We start from the raw sequence: 18451 nt of genomic DNA, 5'->3' as shown, positions 1-18451 counted from the left end.
ACTACACAGAAAGAACAATAAGAGCAAAGTCCTGTGACAGGAACAAGTGATCAAAATTTTAACCTGCAGATCACATACAACTTTGTGGACCATAATAAGGACTTTAGGCTTTTTAAAAACACTCTTAGAGAAAACCAATGCAATATTTTGACTGGCAGAGTGATATAATCTTTTTTAAGGATCATACTAGCTGCTGTGGTTGAAGTGCAGGCAGTCAGCAAGAATGGAAATTCAGTAGTCCTGGGGCACCTGGGTGGTTCAGTTGGTTAAGTGTCCTATTTCGGTTCAGGTCATGATCTCGTGATCCATGGGTTCGAGCCCCGCATCAGGATTCTGTGCTTCCCTCTCTCTTTGCCCTTCCCCAACTCATGCTCGCTTGCTCACTCTCTCTGTCTCTCAAAAATAAATAAACATTAAAAAAAAATTTTTAAAGGAAATTCAGTAGTCTCCCCCAACTTTATCCACACTTTGGCTTTCTGCAGTTTCAGTTATCCATGGTCAGTTGGTGTCTGGAAGCAGATGATCCTCCTAACATATCCTCAGAATGTTAGCAGTAGCCTAATACTGTATCACAATGCCTATCATTAACCTTACTTCATCTCATCACATAGGCATTTTATCATCTCACATCACCAGACAGTTGAGCGCAGTACAATAAAATACTTTGAGAGACAGACCATATTCACATAACTTTATCACAGTATATCATTATAACTGTGCAATTCTATTATTAGTTATTGTTGTGTCTAATTTATAAATTAAACGTTGTCATAGTCATGCATGTACAGGAAGAAAACAGTATACATAGGGTTCATTACTGTCTGTGGTTTCAGGCATCCACTAGGAGTCTTAGACATATGCTCCACATTGGTACTACTGTACCAGTGAGACTATGGTAAAATTTACATTAACAATATGAGGTGAGATTAATAATTACAACTCAAGACTTAGAAGAAAAAATCATCAATCAAGTATTTAACATTCAGAAATATGAGATCAAACATGTGAGAACCAACTACTCCTTCATAATGGAAATATGTTTACCTTCCTCAGTTCTTTGTTATCCCAGAACTGCCCAGCCTTGTATCATTTTGAGTGAGTCAATCAACTTGAGAGTTTGCTTCAATGACTTAATGTAGTTGAACAGTGCTGCTGTCAAAGATTCTAAGTTCAGGAAGGGGGGGTCCAAGAAACTGGCAAGAGGGAAGACAGTTCTCTCTTAGCTGGACTTCAGTTTGCATTTATACTTGCTTATCATCCCATGTTCTCTCCCCTATTGTAGGCTTATCTGAGGAGTGGGGAAAAAAGACTCAAAGTTGGAAAGCAAGGTAGAGAGAACCACAGTCACTGTAATGGCAAAGAGTGTCTTGACTGTGAAAGTAGCTGAACTTGACCCTCCAGAAAATGGGGACCACAGCAGCCAGGGGCTGTGAGTATACTGGAGAGGTAGAAACTGAGAAAGAGTGGAAGACAAGCCAGAACTGGATGGTGTGACACGCCAAAAATATCTCCCCTCCAAAACAAGTTTTACATTATGTGCTGCATCGGAAAGTCAGTATTTTTGTCTCTTTTCCCGACAGAAGGCATTAAGGTCTAGTCAGTGTTCAGCAGAGAAGCAGAAAAAGAAAACTAACGTCCTCCTACTTAAGTAGGAGATCTTTTGATTTCTCTCCTTTAGGTATCAGAAGCCAGGAGAAGAAATGGGAATAAAAATGAAAATCATATCATTCTCCACTCACTGGAGTGAATAGACTGAATGACTAGATCCAACTCTTCCACAATCTAATCTCCTAGAAAAGCCAAGTGGCAATGTGTAGAAGGGGAAAAACTGAGTTTTAAATTGGGCTCTGAGGTTAAAATTCAAACTGGTTAGATAAACTGCCTTTATCAGATTAAAGTCCGATTAAACTGATTTCCTGAAGGGTCCATAAAGCTATGACCTTTTCTTTAGATAAGTAAAGAAATAAATGACTTGACCAACAATAAACAAAGTGCTACAGGAGAACAATAAAGCCATTCCAGATTTGCATCCCCACTTAATTCACCATCTCAGGTCACACCGCATTCTCAAACAGTGAGCACCAATGAGCTAGTACGTGATTTTGACTTCCCATCTAAAATATTCTATGAATGTCAGGCTAAATGCCTGCATTATCAGTCTTCTTATTCTTAAGAACAACTGGTAATATAATGATAGGCAATTTCAGGAATTAATAAGATTTTCCCCTTATATAAAAGTTAAAGAAATATTCTGAACATTCATAAATAAAACATTAGGTCTTGTTATAAAAACTAACAAATACTAGGTTGTATACAAGCTAAAAAGTAAAATCTCCTAAATAGGATGCTAAACTTAAAAGCTTGCAGGACGAAAAGGTGCAAAGGAAAAAGAAAAAAAAAAAAAAGAAAAAGAAAGAAAACCAGTTAGAATGCTTATTGTTTTAAAGGAACACTTTAGATATTCACAGTGAGGTAACCTAAAACCCAATTTTAAAGAATGTTCTGCTCTGACTCATAGTTAATAACTTAGGATTTTCCCTCAAACTGAATCAATCTTTCAAGTCATTTAATACTTAAATTAATATTTAATGGGAATTCCCAAAAACTCAGATACCTCTGTTAAAATAAATTAAGAAGTATCAGTATTTCACATGAGTAAATTATGCATAAACTTCTCTGTTTAAATGTCACATTTTCAGAGAATTCAGGATCCCATTACATTGATGTTATTTTACCACACTTTATGTAAAGTCCCCATTCATTTCATAATCATTCATCATGCTAAATTATACCATGCATATTCAACATCTATTTTATCAGACCTTCTCAGAGACACATCATAATGAAAAGAAAATAATGTAAGTCAAAATTACAAAACCAAGTTCTCTATTTATACCTTTTTTCTAATCTCTTTTTAAAAGGATGTAAGAATAAATACTGTAAGTTATAAATTAAATTGGAAAGTAATGAAAATCATACAACCTTAAGTCATCCGAACTCATGTGTCAGTTCATTAGTAAATGATGCTAGTGAGGGGGCACCTGGGTGGCTGTCAGTTAAGGTCCTGACTTTCGATTCCAGCTCAGGTCATGATCTCACATTTCATGAGATCAAGACCTGCATGAGACTCCTTGCTGTCAGTGCAGAACCTGCTTGGGATTCTCTATGTCCCTCTCTCTCTGCACCGTCCCTGCTCACACTCTATCTCTCCCTTTCTCAAAAATAAAAATGAAAAAAAAAATAATAGGGGCACTTTGGTGTCTCCATCAGTTAAGTGTCTGACTTCAGCTCAGGTCATGGTCTCATGGTTGGGTTCAAGCCCCATGTCAGCTCTCTCTCTTTCTCACTTGTGCCCTCTCTCTCTTTCTCAAAAATATATAAACAAACACTTAAAACAAATGTTAGCCAGACTGTCAACACAACGTTAAAGGTGAAGAACATCGTTGGAAGGCTGATACAACCAGACATCAAGACTTACTCTAAAGCCATCATACTCAAGACAGTGTGGTACTGGTGAAAGAAGAGACGAACTTGATCAATGGAAGGGAACAGAAATAAACGCAAACAAATGTAATCAACCAATCTTTGACAATGGAGCAAATTCAGTGAAAAAAATCAATGAAAACAGAGTAATTTTTTCAACAAAGGATGTTGAAAAAAAAGAATACACATACAGAAGAAAAAAGAATCTGGATGCAGATAATAAGACTTTCATAAAAATTAGTTTAAATATGAATCAATGACAAAGCCACAAACTCCTATAACACATAACATAGGAGAATATCTTGATGACTTTAGGACCAACAGTGACTTTTACGACAACACCAGGGGTGCCAGGTGGCTCAGTTGGTTAAGCATCGACTTTGGCTCACGTCATGATCTCGTAGTTCACAGGTTCAAGACCCACGTCAGGCTCTGTGCTGACAGCTCAGAGTCTGGAGCCTGCCTCAGATTCTGTGTCTCCCCCTCTCTCTGCCCTTCTACCAGCTCATGCTCTGTCTCTGTCTCTCTCTCTCTCAGAAATAAATAAACATCAAAAAATTTTAAGAAAAGACACAACACCAAAACCATAATCCACATAAGAATAAAACCTGTTAAAATTTATTAAAATTAAAAACTGCAAAAAAAGAGTTAAGAGAATTGAAAAACAAACCACAGATGGAAAAAATGTGCAAAACATACATCCAAACATACAATGAAAGAACATACAAAGAACCTTAAAATTCACCAATGAGAAAACAAAAAAAAGGGCAAAAACGCTAAATGCATACCTCATCAAGAAGATAAACTAATGGCATGTAAGTATTCAAAAGGTGCTTAATAGCGTATGTTTATTAGCTTGGTAGGGCTGCTATAACAAAGTACCACAACCAGGATGGCTTAAGCAATAGAAATTAATGTCTCACAATTTCGAGGCTAGAAGTCCAAAATCTAAGTGTTGCAGAGTTGGTTCCTTCTGAGGACTATGAAGGAAACATTCAGATTCCAGGCCTCAATTGTTGGCTTATAGATGACAGTCTTGTTTCCATGGAATTCTTCCTGTATGCATATCACTGTCTCCAAATTTTCCCTTTTTATAAGGACAATAGGCCTATTGGATTAGGACCCACTGTAATAACTTACTTTAATTTGATTAATTATGTAAAGACCCTATCTCCAAATAAGACCACATTTTGAGGTATTAGAGGTCAAGACTTCAACATATGGACTTAGGTGGAGGACATAACAGTATATCTTAGGGAATTACAAGTTTTTAAAAAATGAGATTATACTAAACACCTATAAGAATGGCTAAAATCCAAAACACTGACAATATCAAATACTAATCAGGATGCAGGACAATAGAGACTCTTATTTATTGCTAGTGGAATGAAAAGTGGTTACAGCTACTTTGAAAAATGTCTGGCAGTTTTTTTCAAGTGAAATATGTTCTTACCACATGATCCAGCAATCACACTCCTCAGCATTTACACAAACAGGGTTGAAAACTCAGGTCTACACAAAAATCTACACACAAATATTTATAGCAGCTTCCTTCATTGCAAAACCTTGAAAGCAACCAAAATGCTCTTCAACAGGTGAATGAATTAACGTATTGTGGTATATCCATATTACAGAATACTATTCAGTGATAAAAAGAAATGAGCTATCATGGCACTGAGAGATATAAATAAAAACACATTAAATGCATATTATGAAATGAAAAAAAGCCTATATGTATGATTCCAAATATATGATATTCTGGAAAACACAAAACTATAAAGACAGTAAAACGGTGAGTGATTGCCAGAAATGCATGGGGAGAGAAGGAGGAATGAATAAGTAGAACACAGGTGGGATACTTAGAAATTTTTTCACATGATACTGTAATGATGGATATATGTCACTATATATTTGTAAAATCACAAAGCGTGAATACTAATATAAACTATGAACTTCAGTTACTAATGTATCAATATTGGGGTTTCAATTGTAAAAATTGTACTATATTAATGCAAGATGTCAATAATAGGAGAAACAGTGTTCTGGAAGAACAGAAAAGAAGGGACCAAAAAGGGTAAGTGGCAACTCCTTGACCATTTTTTTTTAATAGTTTATTGTCAAATTGGTTTCCATATAACACCCAGTGCTCTTCCCCACAAGTGCCCTCCTCCATTACCACCATCTCTTCCCCTTCCCCTTCAACCCTCCTTTTGTTTTCAGTATTCAATAGTCTCTCAGGTTTTGCATTCCTCTCTCTCCCCAACTCTCTTTCCCCCTTCCCCTCCCCATGGTCCTCCATTAGGTTTCTTCTGTTCTCCTGTTAGACCTATGAGTGCAAACATATGGTATCTGTCCTTCTCTGCCTGACTTAGTTCGCTTAGGGGGGATCCTTGAACTTTCTACTAAATTTTTCTGCAAGCCTAAAACTGCTCTATAAGCTGAAGTTTGTTAATTAAAAAAAAGAAAAGTGGTTGTTATACTAAAACATCAAGAAATGAAACGTTTAGAATAACTACATAGAAATAGGTTTATAAATCTAAATGTAAATGATAGTATTGTTTTTTCAGCAATCCTCATGAAAGTAAATTATGCAAGAGATACATTATATCTAATTTTAAAATATGTTGACTTGAGCGCAATGTAGGTAGAGAAACAATGGTAACACTGTTATGATGGCTGACACGCAAATAAGTTTATCAAGGTAAAACTTTTTTGTTCCACATTTTTTCACTGACGTTCTTTTTTAAAACTATTTTTTATAATCTTATCAAAAAATATTTTCATTCTGAAGCTGCTTTTTCAAGCTATTGCACTTGAAATGGAACACAGTGAAGGAGCATAATAAGCACTTCCTGTTCAAAGTAAGAAGTTTAAACATACAGCTAATCAAACTTGGCATTCCTCACATGCAAGTAACATTTCCAGTTTGTAAGATCACAGTACACATTAAGCTATATGTTTATGAAGGTAGTTTATACCACAAAACTTAATGAAATTCTAATCTATATATAGAAAAGCTGTATCTGGGAAACAAGGTTTAAATAGGCCAAGACATTTTGTTAGGTTTAATATGCTATTTTAATTTCAGAAACCCAGAAAATACCATGGATATGAGTACTAAGAGTTTGAGGTTATATTTTTAAAAATATTCATGTTATACTTATCTTAATCATTCTAAAATTCCCTTACCTACCTGATGATACTAGGATGGAATTAAGTGATACTGTCTCAGCAAATTGAAATTGAAATTGAAAACTCCTAATCAAAAGAACGCAAGGATAAATTTTTCCTCCCTGCCTACATATTATATTTCATACCCGGATGCAACATAAATTTATATGGACAAGGGAATTTTAAATTAACTATGAGATGAATTTTCACTGAGAGAGAGAAATAGTTTTCTTATCTTTAAAGTAAAATACATATATATGTATTTTTCTAAAGTGTGTAGATCTGTAGATCTAGGTAGATCTCTGTGCAGTCATTATTTGATTTATTTTTAAATACGCTTTTTTATGACCATAATACATCTTTTGTAAAATGACAAATGACCATCAATTTTAGGAAAATATGAAATATCCTGGTAGCTGTGTTAAAGAGAATAATTAGATGAAGTCTGGTTTGTATCAAACAATGTGGAATTAATCTTACACTTATCATTTATTAAATACTCTACTGGTTCCCCTAATTCTGGGAAGAATAATGAACACCCATTTGTAAAAATATGGGATAACTATAAATTTTAATACCATTTTTATAGAATGGAGACAAGTTTATACTTCCGACTCTCTTATTATCAATTGCTGTAGACATTTTCAAATCCAAATATCCATGAATGACATCCAAGAGAGATCATATACCAAATTTATACTTTATAATGATGCTTAAAATAAAAACTACTTTTTCATGACTCTAAGACCATCCCCTAATTTAAGGATGCAAAAAACAAAAATGTACATGAATCTCTCAGAATTCCTTGTAATGTCTATTATGTATTTTATATTTAATAATTCATGTCCTTAAATAAATTTCTCAAATTAAAAAGTGTTATAGTTTCCTGTACCACAAAGTTATAGGAACATAATACTGAAATCGTTCATTGTGATAATTTAGTAAAGCATTATTGAATAATATAAATTTGTTATCTATGCCATGTAAAGACAAAGTGCAGAGACTATCAAAAAAGTGATGATCTATAACTTTCTGAGGCCTTTTGGAGATAAAACTCAAATAACAGCAGTCTTTACCCAATTCATATAAAATTAGACTAAGGGATAAATTAATTTGACATTTTATCTAATTTTAATATCTGATAACTTCCTGCCAATTGCCTATACTAGAATATTCTATTAGTATAACATGGTAATTACAAGGACAGAAGCTGGGGGCAAGCTATGAGCAAATCCCATTTATGCCTTTAATTTTACATGTAAAAAAGTATTTACATATATAACAAAAAGGCATATATTTGCATATATATGTATGTATACATACATCTCCAAGTAATATAATTAATGTGTCTCCATATATTTGTGAATGTATATATGAATAGGCACACACATTTACATACACATGTATATGTACCATGCACACATATATGTTTTGAGAAAAGCACTTTATGTCACAGGACACTGTGTGAACTAATTCAGTTAATATACAGAAAGCATGTAGTTATAACTGCTCTTGGCTCATAGTAAGTTCCATATAATTATTAGCTATTATTATTATTGTCACTGCTGCAGCTCTACTAATGTTAAGTTTAAGCACTATACCAGTGTTCCCATTGTTCTGAAGAATATAATAATTTACACATGATCAATCACTTCAATAAACTGAATAAGTTTGGGGACAACTGCCACTCACACAGGAAGAAAGCATGGAATATATATACTTGGGATTTTTAGAGAGAGTAGAAGAAGAACTGAAAGCAGGGAGTATCTCTTGTCACAAAATACTTTGAAGTGTCTTGAATTTAAAACCTATTTGCATGCCATATGAGATTTGTGAGTAGAGATAATAGAATTGCATCCTATCCCAAACCTTCTTTATTCTTTAACAGCAGCAGCTGACACAGGAGAATAATTTCCTGCTTCACTGTGCTGACAGTACATCGCCTAGATTCAGAAATTATATCCTCAGCAGGAAGGCAATAGGTTTCTGTCTATACAGGAGAAACAGAAGGATAAAACAAATTACACAAATAGAAATGATTTATTATCATTATAAATGAAAAATCATACCATATTGAATAGAATTTATTTTTGGCTAGTGATAGACCCTAAGTAGACTCTAAGATGTTTATTTTAAATTTCAAGTGTTTGACCATAATATTTTTTAAAAAATAAAAATTTGGGGCACCTGGGGGGCTCAGTCAGTTGAGCATCCAAGTTTGGCTCAAGTCATGATCTCATGGTCCGTGGGTTCAAGCCCCGCATCAGGCTCTGTGCTGTCAGCTCAAAGCCTGGAATCTGCTTCAGATTCTGTGTCTCCCTCTCTCTACCCCTCCCTTACTCATGCTCTGTTTCTCACTGTCTCAATAATAAATAAACATTAAAAAATTTAAAAATAATAAAATAAAAATAAAATAAAATAATTCTATTTATTCATTATCAGTGTTTAAACATTGCAAACACTTCCACTTTTCCTGAAATTTTTAAATAAAGGAAAAATTTTTATAAGATCAACTAAACCTTATTGGTTCTCTGATATTATTTGGGTAGACCTAGTATGTAGAATACTGTGTCCCAGTTCAGACAGTAAATGTCATTTAAAAAAATTATAAAAATGGTGGTAAATGATAATTAATAGTTTCCATTAAATTTTGTGTTACCAGAAAAATTACCCTTCACCCAGTAAGTAACTTCTGTATATACAATTCTGAATGCATCTATATGCAGCATATTTATAAAATTCTAGGTTTTCCTCTAAATGATCCAGTGATTAGCCTTTTTTAAGATGGTTTTTAAGATGTATGTTCATATCAGTAACTCTAAATGTCATGAAGGTATTGTAGACTTCTGGTCTACAATGAGAAAGTAGGAATCTCAGGCTCTAAACATTCCTAGATTCAAATCTTTCTGCCATTTACTAGTTATGTGGTATTAGGCAAATTACTTCTCATTTTGTTCCCCCATCTATAAAATGAGGATAACAAATAGTGTCTTTCTAATGAAATGTGTTTGAAGATAAATGAAAATCTACATTAAAATATTTAGAACAAATCTAGCACATGATAAAGTGCTGGATAAATGCTACTTATTATTATTAATAACATTACTATTATGTTAAATATGGCAGATTCAGCATACTCTCTTTTGCAACTCCACTAAAATGACAAAAAAGAACAAACCAAAGAACAAAGAAAATGGTAAAGAAGACAACAGCAAACAAGAAATTAAGCATGGTTTCAGAAAATGAAAAATTCAGGCAGAAGACCAGTGATTCAGCACAATATAGGAAGCTGAAAACTAAGTGGCAAAAAAAAAAAAGAGAGGATAAAAGAATGAAGATAATTTGCCTAATGGAACCCCAGAAAGGCAAAGGTAAGGTCAGCAATGAAAACTGAGGTATTCTCTAATAAAAGTCTATTCAGAGAACATTTTTACACATAGGCTAAACTACCCTAATTTCACATGTTTTCTTTCACTTCCAGATGATTAGAAATGTCGCTAACTTAGAATTAGCAAGCACAACATAGATAAAAATCAAGGAACAAGGGTCAATTGGACATAAACTGGTTTCTACAAGTTGGCAGATAGATATAAACCACCCAGAAAGAATATTTGCAAACTCACTGGAGAACTTTTAAGACTCGAGAGAATAGATACCTAGATACCACAATTTGGGTCCTCCAAGAAAAATTCTGGCTCTTTACTTCATCTTCATGAAGCATCACAAAGTAACAATTCTTGTCACCAGACACAAAGCTTCCAACCCAATCTGTCACTAAGTCCACTCTTTCAGAAAAGTCTCCAACAGGAAAGACTAAAGCCAATATAAATGAACAGAAAGAAATATTCAAAGGAAATGCAATACTAAGAGCAGAAGAAAACTTAAAAAAAAATCACCATCTTCATTGACCTAAGAAATGACAATTATAGCCACAAACTAAGAACAGTGTGTTACGTTAAAAAAAAAAAAAAAAGAAAAGAAGAAAGAGAAAAAAGAATCAGAAAAACAATAAGAACATTTAGAAAATGAAAGGAGCTAAAAGAAAATATGAAATGAAATAGAAAGTCTAGAAAATGTCCTAGTAAGTAGCATGTAGAAAAATGAAAATAGAGAAAAGAGAATGGAAGTAATGCCTTCATAATTCTGAGGAAAACTCATTTTATAGACTTTAATTATATACATAAGCTAATATCCAATCAAAAGTGATGATGGGATAAGATATTTTCAAGTAAGCAAACTTCTATGAAGTTCCTTTACCAGCAACCACCTGAAAAAAAAAAAAAGGCGGAAAAAGTGGGAGAGGGGCATAGGATTCAGGAACTAAATAAAGGATATGGCCCTGCAGAATAGCTAAGGGAAGTCCCAAGACATTCACTATGTACTAGGAGTACAGAGTAGACAATCTAAATGGAGAACAGGCCATAATGGAAAGAAAAGTCTCCACACAAAAAAAGACATAGTTGATAAAATGTTTGAAATTGTATTTGAGGAAAGAAATTATTGATATGCATATAACAGATGTTGAAATATTTAAGGGAAAAATATTAGGTACATAAAAAATAAACAAACAAAAATGAGGTAATTCCTAACTGCAGAAAAAAGGAAAAGTGGTAGGATAAAGGAGATCATCAGAATGCATTACTTCACTCAAAAAGGAGCAATATTTCTAATATAACAGTGCTGGCTTAATGCAAAATTGCTGGAAAAGTATGTTGAGAAAATGGAGTAACTACTGTGTAAGTACATGAGAGAACAAGGTGACATAAATAAAATAATAATAAATCTCCAACTAATCAAAAGGGAAATTAACAGAGATAAAATTGATATATCAATAAACAACAGTTTAAAAGTATTCTTTAAAAATATGGGGGCTCCTGGGTGCCTCGGTTGGTAAGCGTCCAACTTTGGCTCAGGTCATAATCACACGGTTCATGGGTTGGAGCCCTGTGTCAGGCTCTGTGCTAACAGCTTGGAGCCTGGAGCCTGCTTCAGATTGTGTCTCCCTCTCTCTCTGCCCCTTCCCTGCTCACACTCTGTCTCTCTCTCTTTCTCAAAAAATAAACATTAAAAAAATTTTTAATTATTTAAAATTACGGAAATGCTGTAAGAAACAGCTCCAAGAGTGCAGAGTGACTGCCTCTGGGGAGCAGGACTGTAGATGTCAAGCAATGAAAGGGGAGTGCAGTATTTGGTTTCAGTTCTTTTAAAACTTTTTTGCTTTTTGTGCATATATTATTTAAGTTTGTAAAATCAATCTAAGAAAATAAATCTAGATAAACTGCCTACTTAAAAACTGAAATAATCCATGATTGATGTCAATTTCTAAATTTTAACTTAGTAATATCAAAATTATCCAGCACCAGACATGAATTGAAACTTATACCTTCAAGTGACAAAACATCTTTTTTCACAATTTGTTAGAAAGATATTTTTAATTACCACACATATACTTGAGTGATCAAATATCATTCCTTACCTTCTTAATGGCTAGGTGTTACTGCGCATCCCAATTATCATCCTTGCACCAGGACCTCTGGGGTACACAGAACACTCTGTCCTGCATTAAATAACCCCAGGTCTGTCCTTTTTATAATTTTAAGAGAAGAGTAAAATAAAATAATAAATAATAATAATCACAAAAATAAATAAAATTTAGAATAATCTGCCTTACTAACAATTCTGGTTAATAAAATTGATTAGACTTCAAAGAATACTTAGAACGCAAAATCAAAGTAACATAAAAAATGAGCAAGCACAATGTACTTGGCTAAGTGCCATGGTCCCAAGCACTTTTCACAAAAATTTCAACTCTAAGAAGTAATCCCTCTTTTACAGATATGAAAAGGAAGGCAAAGAGTGGCAAAGTGACTTTAGTAGTTAATAAGTGAACGAATTGAAATTTAACTGCAGGCAATTTGATCCCAGACGCTGTTATCCTTACTACTATGTTCTACTCAACATTATAAATCTATTGAACACAATATATATAGTCTTTGATTATTTGAAAAACACTTTAGAATCTTACAGGCTCTAAAGAACAAAGCTACAAACTATTATTATGAATGTTAGAGATATGTGAAAGCATGTTCAAAATTAATAGAATGCCAAATAATATTCACCTTATAAATTTAAAATAATTTCTCCCACAAAAATTATAAACTGACAAAACAATAGATGCACAAACTATGTATTTCCACACATGATTTGTCATATTTTTGTTTTTCCTCTAAAATAAATATTGTATCTGGGAAAGACAACGAAATATTAGAAATATAACACAGAAGAAGAAAAAAACATTACCTTTAAAAGAATCACAAAATGCAAAGCTTATTAAATTAGCTTAACTAATAACAATATTATATTGCAATGATTCTAAGACATATTCTTCTACACTTTTTTCTTTCTTGGTACATAAAGTAATAGTTTTATCTTAAAACCAGTGGTACTTTTAGACTTAGTTAAATATGGTAACTAACATTACAATATGTCAAGCACTATTCCAATTGCTTTATATGAACTGCTTTATATGTATTTACTAATGTAATCCTCACAATTTTGTGAGGTAGGTACTATTCTTATTCCTATTTTACACACAGGAAAACTGAAACAGATTAAGTAAATTGCTGGAGTTTATGCAGCTAATGAATGTAAGACAGAAAATAACAAATTCAGTAGGAAATCTAATTCTAGAGACTTTTAAAATCTTTTACAGTACAGTCACATCACTATACATAATTCGTCCCTTTCTCTGGAACCTGTTAATTTCTAATGCTTTTTTCTTCTCTGAATCTGCAACTGCTTTTAAATAGAGCACTTTCTGTAAACAGAACCTACTGCTTCTTTGGTTGTATAAGAATAAAATTAAAAGTAGAACTACTTGGTTTCCAGTGAATACGGAGCATAAATGGGACAATTAGTCAGCATTCATTCTTCAATTCCCTGCTCAGCTGCTTCTCACCCTTTCCGTTGTAATCCCTTGAGATATAAACTCTCAATATACTTTCAGTTCTGATGGAAAATGTTTAAGCAGTGAATTGGCATAAATGTGACACAGAATAGTATTTCTTTTCTAAAAACAAGTTTTCCACAACACAATTCCATATTCACGCCTGAAGAAATTATATACAATGGCTACTTTAATAAACAGAAAGTACTGAAAGAAATGTCAAACAATTTTAATTACAATTAACTTTACTAATAATTTTTACATAGATCCAAGTCAAACTTCTTTGGTACATAAAGAGAACCTCAAGCACTGCTAATTAGGGTAAAAATTAAAAAGCCATTCTTACATAATTTCGTAACCACATGCTGCTTTACACTAAGACAATACCAGTTACTGAGGGTTCAGTCTGTATTCTGGAAAGGTTTTGACGTGCATCATCACTCATTATAGCTCTTTGGAACAGGCCCTCCCATATCCATGTTTATACTCAGAAACTGTAAAAGAGATCAAGCAGCTTGCCCAAAGATCACAGTGTTGACAAATGAAATGATAAGGCAGAAATTCCTACTCAAGTTTGGCCTTATTTTAAAACCTTTGTTCTTTCTTTTACTGTATATGGTGAGTTAGTTAAATGGGTGAAAATTATAACAAAATGGATACTAACTAATCCTATTACTATGTAATATATAAACAATATGGTAAAGGATTATTTTAGTTATTAAAAACTGTCCAACATGTATGTCTGGTTTAGTGTTGCTGTGAGATAAAAATGTTAAACCTTTCACATATATAATGTTACATGTCATTTACGCCTCAACAAAAATATTATACTAATGTGCAATTTGTACTTATGTAAAATGCTTTAAGTCCTTTATGATGCAATTATTTAAAACCTACCCGCTGAAATTTACTTTAAGGTCTCTGCATTACACATGAGATATGCAAGTTGATTTCAGGCAGGGACTGGGTTTACCTCATCATAGTGGGACCATCAGTAATTAAACTGTGTGGCAAGGTAGTTAGTATAAATAGCAAAAGATAAAACATAAGAGCTATTGAAGTCAGTAAGAGTTCTGTCACCTTAAGAAGTCCATACTGAGAGAATTCACTTCTGTCACTGGTCTTTCTGTCTGGAACAAAACCACAATAGCTGTCTGACTTTGCTCTCCATCTATACCCACTGTACCTAGACTACTGCACTTCTGCAATTAACAGAATGTTATCATTTTTAATATCTAAGGTTGCTATTTGCCTTATCCTATCCCCCCAAAACAGATGACACAGAACTATCTTGTGGCTAGGATAGTTTGCTAAAATAGTTTTACTGTTTTACAGTGTTGTCCTTGAGGTTTGTTAAGCATCCCTCCCCCTTGCAAGACTACAAAAACAGTCTGCCCTCCAGGGGCTTCTTTCTGTGCCACAGTACTGCTGTTGTCCTAGTACAACAGTGTTTGCACACCTGCTCCTACAGTCCACCACTCTCTGCCCTGTTCTTTCCCCTACCTTTTTTCTTTCTTGTCTATCCTAGATCTATCTTATTACCTCTTGTCTTCTATATATAAAAGATCAAAAGTTCAATGTGATACAAGGCCAAGACACTCTAAGAGACTGGACAAAGAAAAAAGGTAGACCATGCTCATTCATTTTTGTAATCTAGTGCTGAACACTGTTCTATAGTAAGGACCAAATGATATTGGTTGAAAATGAACTAACTACATAATTAAAACAAATTACTAGCAAATGAAATTCGTTAACTTAAAACCAGGACCACCAACATTGTCTCTTTTACCAGTTTTCTTTTTAATCTTCTTTAATCCCTGATCATACTGAAAATATGACAAGAAAAAAGGAGCATGAGAACACAAACTAAAGATAAAGTTCTTTTTTTATTTTTTTAAATGTTTTTTATTTATTTTTGAGAGACAGAGAGAGACAGTGTGAGCAGGGGAGGGTCAGAGAGAGAGAGGGAGATACAGAACTTGAAGCAGGCTCCAGGCTCTGAGCTAGCTGTCAGCACAGAGCCCAACGCAAGGCTCGAACCCGCGAACCTTGAGATCATGACCTGAGCCGAAGCTGACGCTCAACCAACTGAGCCACCCAGGCACCCCAAGATAAAGTTCTTAAATAAAGAAAGACATTATAGAGGCGCCTAGGTGTCTTAGTCAGTTAAGCGTCCGACTTCGACTCAGGACATGATCTAAGGGCTCCTGAGTTTGAGCTGTGCGTTGAGCTCTGTGCTGACAACTCAGCCTGGAGTCTGCTTCAGATTCTTTGTCTCCCTCTCTCTCTGCCCCTCCCCAACCTGCTCTCTGACTCTCTGTCTCTCTCTCTCAAAAATAAAAGAAACAACAAAAAAAGAAAGACATTATAAAATGGTCATTCATATAGGAAAAAACAGAGTAACTCAGAAAGTGATCTATGATTATTATACAGTATTTAAATGAGAAGGAAAGAAAACATGATACAACTGAAAAACTGGTAGAAAAACATGCTGCATGGTGGAGAAAGATACAGATGAAAGTATAATTTGAACAAAACTACATGAATTACATGAATGATGAAATACTGTTTTAGAATCACACTAAAGTAAAATACTAAAATGTCATAATATTATGTTTTGACATAACAAAACAGCTTGGCAAAATCTTAATGCCATGGTTAAAGAAGTTAGCAGAGCTTAAGGTTAAAGACAGGGTACATAACAGATTTGCAACTTTTAAGAAAATATCATACCTATTTTGAAGGCTACTAACAGAACTATTCCACAGTTATCAGTAGCTTCAAATTCCAAGTCTAATTCATTGTCATCAGAACAAGAATTACCATTAAAAATCAACTATATGCAGACTGCTATATACATATGCTTTCTAGTCTGTCTCCAGTGGTTACAACTAAACACCTAAGGAAAGTGATTTAACTGCTTGTTGTGCTTCAGTTTTCTGTATGTTAAGAATAGACCCACGGGCACCTAAGTGGCTCAACAGATAAGCATCTAACTTCAGCTCAGATCATAGTCTAACAGTTGGTGGGTTCAAGCCCCTCGAGCCTGCTTTAAATTCTGTGTCTCCCTCTTTCTCTTCCTCTCTCCCATGTATGTTCCATCTCTCTGCCTCTCAAAAATAAATAAACCTTAGAAAAATGAAATAAAGAAGAATAGAACCTACTTCATAAAATTACTGGCCAGAATAATATGTACAATTGTGTGTTGAATATGGCCTTACAAATAGTAAATGGTCAATAAATGTTATTAGTTGATTATTATCACTATTGTTAACCATTTTGCTATACTCTATCCCTTATTATCTATTATTTCGCCTCTTAACTAATATGGAGATTAATCCCATAATATGACCAAGACTATGAAAGCAAAACTTGTAGTTCTAAAAGTAAAATAACTGACACTGAGAAAGAAGACCCACCATATTTATTCTTTCTTACTTGGTATTTCTTATTGACACTGGTAATTTCCATGATCAATAAAAATTAGAAGAAAACAGGAGTCATCATAATAATGGATCAGAAAAGTAAAAGAATGAACCCATTTACATACTTTTAAAAGGGCTAAATGCTACTTTCTAAAATCTTCCCTAACAGACCAATCCTTAGACAAACAATATATTTTTCTTTTGCCTCTCCCAAAAGTAGAACCTGGTATATTTCTTCAGTAGTACTTAGAAGTATCTCTCACATAGGATGAGTTAAATAAACGACTAGAAAATGAAAAAATCCATTTAATTTCCTATAAAAATTCAGCTCACTTTTCCCAATAAATTTCACAAAAAAGATGCTAAGTTATAATCTAAAAAAAATATATTAAAGTCTATATGCTTTTGATTTAAATTTTAAAATCTAAAATAATATACAGTACAATCAATTTTAAATGTCACTTAAAGAATGCTTTTAGAAACACTTATTTATAGAGTTTTTCTTATTTGCATTATCCGACAACATTCACACATATTGTTTGATTTGAATAGTTTGGCAGTGGTTAGAGTAGCTTAGAGTGGACAACCGCTAATAAGACCACTTCTATTTTGCACATGGTTATTTTATACCTGTTTCATTTCCACTCTTCTGCTTCATTAACTTTCCATTTTCTCAAATCTATTAAATCTGAAGTAGCTATCTCAAAAGGCAAAACACCTGAACATTTTAAGCAATTTTTTTTTGCTCAAGATGAACTAGTTATGCTTTTTTATTTAATAGTTTTCCATTTAGTAATCAATAAAGCTCTCTGCACCACTGTGTCTTTACTGAAAAAAGCTTGGCAAATGCTGTATTGTTTATTTCTGCCTGCATTTGTAACACCTGAAGAGTTTCTTGGTATTTACAAAGTGACAAATCCTAACAAAAATACTGCCAGGATTGCTATTGGAGAAACTCAAGGAAAAGATGGCTATACAGAGGATCTGATGGGACGTTAGGAAAAAAACTAAGCAGATAATATTGGGATAACAGGTGAGATTTAGCAAAAATAGAAAATATTGTTTTGTTTTGTTTTCGGTTAAGGAAATTCCATTGCAATTATGACCTGGTTTTGACACAGATTGTTAATTCTATATTATAGTTAGTAACAGTTGTTATATCTTCTTTCTCAAAACTCCTTGGAGATAGTAATTCTGGGTTCCACTTATTTATATATACCACCAATGATCAACAAAATGAATACTATTTATAAAACAAATATTTGTAGATGAAGAATCTAAACTCACATGCAGGCAGTGTTGTACAATGTAGAACATGGACTCTGGAGTCAGGATAGATCAATCTGTATACAGATCAACCTTCTTCAGTTACAGCTGCATGACTTAGGTCAGGTAACCTCATTTCTGAAATGGTTATAATACATCT

At 33.6% G+C, this 18451-nt stretch overlaps 1 protein-coding gene across 4 annotated transcripts in view; it reads right to left on the bottom strand.

The window, feature by feature from the left end:
• The window catches only part of NOVA1 (NOVA alternative splicing regulator 1), a 149446-nt gene that overhangs the window by 104050 nt on the left and 26945 nt on the right, over positions 1-18451 (bottom strand). The window contains exon 1 of one of the 4 annotated variants that reach the window (XM_029951960.1): positions 18313-18443. The exons of the other annotated variants lie outside the window; for them this stretch is intronic. The gene's annotated coding sequence lies outside the window, so the exon portion shown is untranslated. Of the gene's footprint in view, positions 1-18312; positions 18444-18451 lie in introns of those variants that run through there. 4 annotated transcript variants of the gene reach the window in all.

Source organism: Suricata suricatta, chromosome 9 (genome assembly GCF_006229205.1).
Source record: "Suricata suricatta isolate VVHF042 chromosome 9, meerkat_22Aug2017_6uvM2_HiC, whole genome shotgun sequence".
Classification (NCBI taxonomy): domain Eukaryota; kingdom Metazoa; phylum Chordata; class Mammalia; order Carnivora; family Herpestidae; genus Suricata; species Suricata suricatta.
This window is presented reverse-complemented; position numbering and strand designations above follow the sequence as displayed.